Source organism: Triturus cristatus, chromosome 6 (assembly GCF_964204655.1).
Source record: "Triturus cristatus chromosome 6, aTriCri1.1, whole genome shotgun sequence".
In the NCBI taxonomy this organism is placed as follows: domain Eukaryota; kingdom Metazoa; phylum Chordata; class Amphibia; order Caudata; family Salamandridae; genus Triturus; species Triturus cristatus.
In genome coordinates this window covers 1,323,174,331-1,323,183,031 of record NC_140589.1, presented here as the reverse complement: position 1 = coordinate 1,323,183,031, position 8,701 = coordinate 1,323,174,331, and positions in this window count along the sequence as shown.

Sequence of the window (8,701 nt, the reverse complement as noted above, 5' to 3'; positions counted from 1 at the left end):
AACTGCAAATGTGGACGAAAATGCCTCTCTTCCAAAGAGTTCCTCGAGTAGATGTTTCACATAGGTATTCATGCGGCCAGTATTGGTAGATTCTGCTATTCCTGCAATGCGGATATTATTCCAATGCAAACATACCTTCAAGTCATCAGCTTTAGTGGCCACCGTCTTGAGTAGTCTCCTAAACTTCTCGATACACTTGCTGGTCCTGGGACTGGCATCCTCGAGGTTGGAGACATGCTACTCCGTGGCACTGAGCTGAGTCTCATGCTGGTCAAGACGTTTGTGCATGCTCTCCAGCCAGGCTGAGAGCGCCTCGAAACGAGAGTCAATTGATTTGAGGTTGGCTTTCAGTTCAGCCATTATGGCCACTGTGCCTTCCAATGCCGGTGCGCCCGCCATAGATTATCTTAGGGAATCCCCCTGGGGACCATTACCCGCCCCACGCAAGGGGGTCTTGGCCGCATCAAAAGACAGCAGGTGCTGCTTGGGATTGCTGCGCCCCATTGGAAGTAGAACTGTCCTATGCCAGGTGCTAACGTTACAGGGGGAGAGGAACAGAGAGTGCCAGCCAAGCAAAGCGAGGACAAACATCAGCAGGTCATCGCCAAACGAGGTAAGTAGATTGTGGGTAGGCCACTATATACAAGACCGGTCTCGTAAAACTATAGGTGCGTTCCTATGGTGGGAACAAATGGTCAGTAGAATCTATATATGGAAAATGACATAGGGCCTGTTAAGTAAAATTGAGCACGGGAGCAGAGAAGCATGCTAGGTCTGGTAAGATAATGAATATTGGCATGATGCTTCTCGTCCTTCCAGCTGCAGTCTGGATTGCACACATGGTGGGAAATAGGCAGATGCAGAGGGACATCAGTGTGATGACAGGAGTGGCGTTCATGCAACAGGACTCACGTGGCCCCATCTGCCGCAGAGCTGGTAACCCAGAGGAGCCTGCAGGGACATGGATGACAGGAGAGGAGCCACGGGGCACCAGGGTTGACAGAGCAAGTAGCTCACCGCCGTAATCTGGAGCCTCGTGTCACCCAGCAGCAGGGTGCCTGCTGCCAATAATCGTGAGCACCCAGGACCAGGCCTCGAAGGAGGAGGACATGAAGATGGCCCTACCTCTATTAGGGGGCAGCCGACAGGCCCAATCTTGGCCCTGGCCTCAGGCTCGCCCCGACCCCTGTCCTCACGGGGCTTCCGAGGGCTGCATCAGCCCATGACTACTGCAACCCGAAGCACCCTGCCACTTCCTCGCAGCAGGAAGCAGGCTGGATAGCCGGCCCCAGGAGGTCAAAGTGTGCTGATTCCTTCGTTGGCACTCCGAGAAAGTTTCAGGAGGCGGAGGTAGGCTGCAAAATGGTGGCGGGTTCTCCAGAGCTTCAAGGTCCTAGGCCTGCCCATGCCCCCCGGACAAGGAGACAATGTAAATACTCCCATTAACCATGTCATAGGAATTTACCACCTGTCCCACTAGTCAGCATAAACTATACTGTGCGGCCATTTCTCCTCAGACAGAGAAGAGTAAGGAGGCTTCTCTGGTTGCTCTGCTCTTTAGGACATAAACACTGGTATTTGAAGTCTATCAATTCTTGTCAATCTACCTCTGTGAATTCCAATCCATATTCTTGTTTTGTAGAGTTTTGTGTAATGAATCTGTCCTCTTGTGAGAGTCAGTAACCTATTTTTGGGAATGGCAGTCTGTATCTTTCAAAGACCTTATCCTTAATAGGCTCATCCTGTGCTGAGAAGTAGCAGACTCATCCATCTGGATAAATCAGAAACTAAAGAAATAACCTACAATGTTGAGCACGCAAGTTTCTGATTTATTGAAGATTTTTTTAAGAGACTATGTGGGGAATATAATAAGTCAAAGCCCAGGTAACGTTTGAGTCTGGTAGAGGCCCACTGCATAGTAGGGACCATCTGTATTTCTGATGGAGTCCTGGAGAGGCCTTGCGGCATAATGGTTGAAAGGGGATATGGGTGGGCCTGAGTCCATTCCGGCTTTAGGAATTGCAAGCGAGCATCCGGGTGGTACCAATAAAATGCAAACTGGGCCTGTGCTATAAGATAGTAGAGATAGAAGTCAGGGACGCCAAATCCCCCGCACGTAGGGCAAGGTTAATGTTTGCCAGCTAATTATTGGTTGTTTACCGGCCCAGACTAGCCGTATGAGCATGCTACACAAAGTGTCAAAAAATCGCCCGTCAGGACTATGGGGATATTAAGAAATAGATAGAAAAACCGAGGTAACACCACCATCTTGATGATGGCAATTCTGCCAGCAATGGATAAGGGGAGTTTAATCCACTGATCGATTTGGGATAAAAGCCTATCGATAGCAGGGCCATAATTGAGGTCGAACACCTCTGCGTTGTCCTGATGCAGATAGATGCCCAGGTATTTGGGGGAATCTGTGCACAACTGTGAAGGAAACTCAAGGGGACAGGGGACAGTGGCCTCTGCCACTGGAAAAAAATCAGATTTACTATAATAGTAAGTCCCAAAAATACCCCAAATCGGATGACCTCTCGGAGAATGGGAGAAAGATTGAATTTGGGGTCTCTGGCAAAGAGCATTACGACATCTGCATATAGGGAAGCCAAAAGGGGGCCATGATGGAAGTGCAATCCGCATGCCTAATGGCACTCCTGGAAATTACGCACCAGGGGATCTATGACGATGATAAATAATAGGGGCGAGAGAGGATACCCATGTCTAGTGCCTCGTGAGAGTGTGAACTGGTCGGGTAATGCGCCATTCACCTTGAGTCGGGCCCATGGGGCAGTATAGAGTAGACAGACAAGGTCCTGGAAGCCCTTTGGCACACCCAGTTTCCGTAGCATAGCATTCAAAAAGGATCATTCCAGCGACTCAAACGGCTTCTCGGCGTTGAGTAAAACTGCTGTAGCGGGTGATCAGGAGTTATTTGGTTAAGGACACCGAATACAATTTGGAGAATAACCAATGTAGAGCGATTTGGAACAAATCCAGATTGCAATGGGGAGATTATGCTGTCCATAAGAAGGGAGAGGCGAGTAGCAAGGACCTTAGCTAAAATGTTGTTGTGATTTAGCAGGGACAAGGGTCTGTATGCGGTGCAACTCTGTGGAGATTTGCCTGGTTTAAGTAAAAGAGTTATCACCGACTCACGCATTGTGGGGGGGAATTCCTTGTGTTAAAGATTCTGCATAGACTTTTAGCAGGTGAGGGATCAATAAAGACTTATAGGCCTTGTAAAAATCACCTGTGAAGCTATCCAAACCTGGGGCGCGAGTGCCGCTAAGCTCGTCAATGGCATGCAAAATCTCGTCACAGGAGATGGGCGAGGTGAGGAACTGTTGATGTCCCTCATACAGCCATACCATAGCTACCTCTGCTAAATAATCAGCTAGCACCTCATCAGTCGCAAAGCTGCAGGACGTATACAGATGAGAGTAATAGGAGAGGAAGGCATCATAGATGTCTTTGCTATGTGTAACTTAGGAACCATCATCCAGCTGTAAGTGCGTGATGAAGGAAGCCTGATATGGGGGGCAGAGCAGTCTAGCCAGCATGAGGCTGTGTCTCTCACCCTCACCGTAAACTCACACCCGTGCATATTTGCCCAGACGGTTCACCTTGCGAGCTGCCAGATCATGAAATTCGTAGAGCAGTGCCTCGCATCAGTGCAACACCAGGGGTGGGGAAGTCGGTTAGCAATCAAGGTCTGTGCCTCGAGTTCTTCTAGTGCACGTTCAATTGCCACTAGTTCCCCATGTATGGATCGAATTACTACTGAGTGCTTGGCAATGCAAACTCCCCTGATATAAGCTTTAAAAGCCTCCCAGAGTACCCAATGTTGTGATACGGTTCCAGTATTGAGCGCAAAGTATTCCACAACTGCATCACAAACCTCCACTCGAAAAATGTTGTCCAGAAACGCGCCTGTAGGGAATCGACTGGTGGACGGGTGGCACAATGTTGTGGAAGTGAAGGGTCAAAAGCACCGGAGAGTGGTCTGATAAGGTCTGGGGGATATGCTCAGCATCGGTAATCGTAAGCAACAAGTCGAGGTAAGATACCAATGGTCAATATGTGACCATGTACCATGGGGAGCAGAATAAAAAGTATATGCCATATTGAGTGGATATCTGGGGCACCAGGCATCAGCGAGGTGAAAGGATTGCAAAAGAGATGAAAGCACCTGTGTAGATTGGGGCTTGGTCACATGTCTGGTAACAGCTAGTTAATGGGAAGTACAGAGAGTTAAATCAAGTCGCTCCCCATTATTATGCTGTCTGCAGACAAACGGGTGATATGTGTGGAAATGTTCAAAAAGAAATCGGGTGTATTCACATTAGTGGTATAGATATTGACCAGTAAAAGGGATGTGGTGGCTAGTGTGCTGGAAACGAACAAATAGTGGCCCTCTGGATCCGCAATGAGTTCACGCACCCTGAAAGGGATTGCGCTATGGATTGAGATACAGACACCCCTGGAGTATGTGCTATAGTTAGCAAAAAAGTAATTACCCGCTAGTTTGATACATAGCGATTGGGGGAATTCAGAGCACAATGGGTTTCTTGTAGGAAGGCCAACTCGGTACTTTGTCTGGTCAGGTAGGACAACACCTGCCATCCCATCTGAGGATTAGTCAGTCCTCTTACGTTCCAGGTCATGCACCTCAGTGTTATCGCCTTATCTAGAACATGAGTAAAAGAGACAGGTGGCATGCCGATGCAGCCACAGTAGTTAGTTACACAACTGAATCCAGTAATAATCAATCTGACACAGCAGTGTGGTGGCAAACAGGAGCAGGCAAAGAGGAGATTCACAGGTCTGCCTGGTCATGGGAGGCAGGAGAAGAAGACTCCCCACCGCTCGGTGATCTGGACCCAAAATGTTACTGTTTACAGATGTTTGTAGCTTTAGCAGGAGAGTCAAAAAAGTGATATTTGCCATTAATTTGGATTCATAGTCACGGAGGGTACAATATACATGGGACATATTAGTTTTCTGGAGTGTGCGCTTAACATCACAGAATATATGGCGCATCTCCAGCACAATTGGGGTGAAGTCTGGGAAAAAAGATATAGTCACACCCTGGTGTTGTATTTGCTCCCTGTCACATGCAAGACGTAGAACTGTGTCTCAGTCATGATAGTTAAGAAGTTTCACGATGATCAAGCGTGGCCGAGTGCCAGGTGCTGGTCACAGGCCAAGTGTTCTTTGGGCCCTCTCAACTGCAAATGTGGACGAAAATGCCTCTCTTCCAAAGAGTTCCTCGAGTAGATGTTTCACATAGGTATTCATGCGGCCAGTATTGGTAGATTCTGCTATTCCTGCAATGCGGATATTATTCCAGTGCAAACATACCTTCAAGTCATCAGCTTTAGTGGCCACCGTCTTGAGTAGTCTCCTAAACTTCTCGATACACTTGCTGGTCCTGGGACTGGCATCCTCGAGGTTGGAGACATGCTACTCCGTGGCACTGAGCTGAGTCTCATGCTGGTCAAGACGTTTGTGCATGCTCTCCAGCCAGGCTGAGAGCGCCTCGAAACGAGAGTCAATTGATTTGAGGTTGGCTTTCAGTTCAGCCATTATGGCCACTGTGCCTTCCAATGCCGGTGCGCCCGCCATAGATTATCTTAGGGAATCCCCCTGGGGACCATTACCCGCCCCACGCAAGGGGGTCTTGGCCGCATCAAAAGACAGCAGGTGCTGCTTGGGATTGCTGCGCCCCATTGGAAGTAGAACTGTCCTATGCCAGGTGCTAACGTTACAGGGGGAGAGGAACAGAGAGTGCCAGCCAAGCAAAGCGAGGACAAACATCAGCAGGTCATCGCCAAACGAGGTAAGTAGATTGTGGGTAGGCCACTATATACAAGACCGGTCTCGTAAAACTATAGGTGCGTTCCTATGGTGGGAACAAATGGTCAGTAGAATCTATATATGGAAAATGACATAGGGCCTGTTAAGTAAAATTGAGCACGGGAGCAGAGAAGCATGCTAGGTCTGGTAAGATAATGAATATTGGCATGATGCTTCTCGTCCTTCCAGCTGCAGTCTGGATTGCACACATGGTGGGAAATAGGCAGATGCAGAGGGACATCAGTGTGATGACAGGAGTGGCGTTCATGCAACAGGACTCACGTGGCCCCATCTGCCGCAGAGCTGGTAACCCAGAGGAGCCTGCAGGGACATGGATGACAGGAGAGGAGCCACGGGGCACCAGGGTTGACAGAGCAAGTAGCTCACCGCCGTAATCTGGAGCCTCGTGTCACCCAGCAGCAGGGTGCCTGCTGCCAATAATCGTGAGCACCCAGGACCAGGCCTCGAAGGAGGAGGACATGAAGATGGCCCTACCTCTATTAGGGGGCAGCCGACAGGCCCAATCTTGGCCCTGGCCTCAGGCTCGCCCCGACCCCTGTCCTCACGGGGCTTCCGAGGGCTGCATCAGCCCATGACTACTGCAACCCGAAGCACCCTGCCACTTCCTCGCAGCAGGAAGCAGGCTGGATAGCCGGCCCCAGGAGGTCAAAGTGTGCTGATTCCTTCGTTGGCACTCCGAGAAAGATTCAGGAGGCGGAGGTAGGCTGCAAAATGGTGGCGGGTTCTCCAGAGCTTCAAGGTCCTAGGCCTGCCCATGCCCCCCGGACAAGGAGACAATGTAAATACTCCCATTAACCATGTCATAGGAATTTACCACCTGTCCCACTAGTCAGCATAAACTATACTGTGCGGCCATTTCTCCTCAGACAGAGAAGAGTAAGGAGGCTTCTCTGGTTGCTCTGCTCTTTAGGACATAAACACTGGTATTTGAAGTCTATCAATTCTTGTCAATCTACCTCTGTGAATTCCAATCCATATTCTTGTTTTGTAGAGTTTTGTGTAATGAATCTGTCCTCTTGTGAGAGTCAGTAACCTATTTTTGGGAATGGCAGTCTGTATCTTTCAAAGACCTTATCCTTAATAGGCTCATCCTGTGCTGAGAAGTAGCAGACTCATCCATCTGGATAAATCAGAAACTAAAGAAATAACCTACAATGTTGAGCACGCAAGTTTCTGATTTATTGAAGATTTTTTTAAGAGCGCTCTATGTTGCCTTTCGGTTACTAAAGAGTACTTGATTGAGGAAATCAATTTACTGATATGGGGAGGTTGTAGACTTATCAGACAGGTTCAGTGAAGCATTCCCGTCTGGTGTTCATATATCGAGTCTGCAAGATAACCCTTGCTAAAGAACAAAGGCATCTCCGTGTATCTCAGCATGTATGTTCCTCAAACAGGTGGTGCCTGATAATGTTACTGAGGGACAGAATGAGTGGCCTGAGCCATAGAAGACAAGACTCCTGAGGGCATCTAACACTTTTTTGGGAGATTTAACCACTTTCATTGCTTGAGAACAGAGGTTAATGAACCTCTACTTGCCCCGTTAACAATATTCATGTTTTATGTTACAAAAAAACCCACGAGGTTTAAAGCAAAACTAGGAGTTTAGACCTGGGCAACTCTTGCTGCTTTTTTGTCAGTGTGAGAAGGAATAGTGCCTCCAGCATTTGTAAAGCAAAGGCCATAACAGGAGACTGATATTCTTTCTATAATTCTGGAAACACATGGTTAAACATAATTCACTGAAATGAGAAAAAGATACCTTTTTTGCAAAAAATATCATTTTGTGCTTTACACAGAGTGAACTAAAGAATAACACCTAAATATAAGGTATAGTAAAGACAGAAAACAGGGAGATGCTTATTAGTCTTTAGTCATTGGCTTTTTACAAACCTCACTGTGAATATCAAGGAAATATAGAAATGGCCTCATCAGCCATGTCATGGTGAGTTCCCCCCGTCCCTCAATGTGCCTAAATCTAGCTGTGTGACCATTTCTGCCCAGAGAAGGGTGAGGTAGGCGGTTTCACAGGTTGTTCTGATATGTAGGACAGAAACATTGGTCTTCAGAGTCTATTGTTTTCTTGGAGACTTTTATCCGTGGTTCCTAACTAACTGTTTTGTTTTGTAGAGCTTGATCTAAAAAACTCAAACTTCTTGAGAGAGATACCCAGCTATCAAGGCTGAAGCTCATAATTACTTGAGGCAGCAGCTTCACTGGTGTAGAAAAAAGGTTTACTTTGGGGTATTTTGGACAGTTGCTTGGCCGTGTGAAAACTGAACGCTGTCACATTTTCACAAAAGTAAGTTGAGTTTTTTTTCTCAAACAAATATTTAAATAATGAAATGGTGACCCCGTTATTCAATTGCATGCAAAACAACATTTTTATTCACAGTGTAGTCAGCCTAAAATCATGCAGAGTTGCAGTAAAAGAACAAAGAGGACAAATGGAAGTGAGAAATGGGAACTGTATGTCTTATAAGTAAATAACAAGTGTGGAAGAAAAGATGTCACAATGGACGATCAAGTGAGGGAGACAGGAAGGGAAATTGGGAAGACAATGAGAGTCAAAGTGTATGAGGGAGAATAAGTGAATTAATGAATTCTGACCAATGCATCAAAGAAAATGAACAGTTTCAAAACACATAGATGTCTGAAGAGAGGAATAGGATATGATAGTTTCAGCTCTCCTATCTGCTTCTTCCCAAACAACCATCTTTTCTTTTACAGACGGGAATATTGTAAAAAAAATATCGTGAACACATGTTTTTTAATTCTCTTTTTATTAATCCTCATTTCATCTGAAAACTGTGCTATTTTA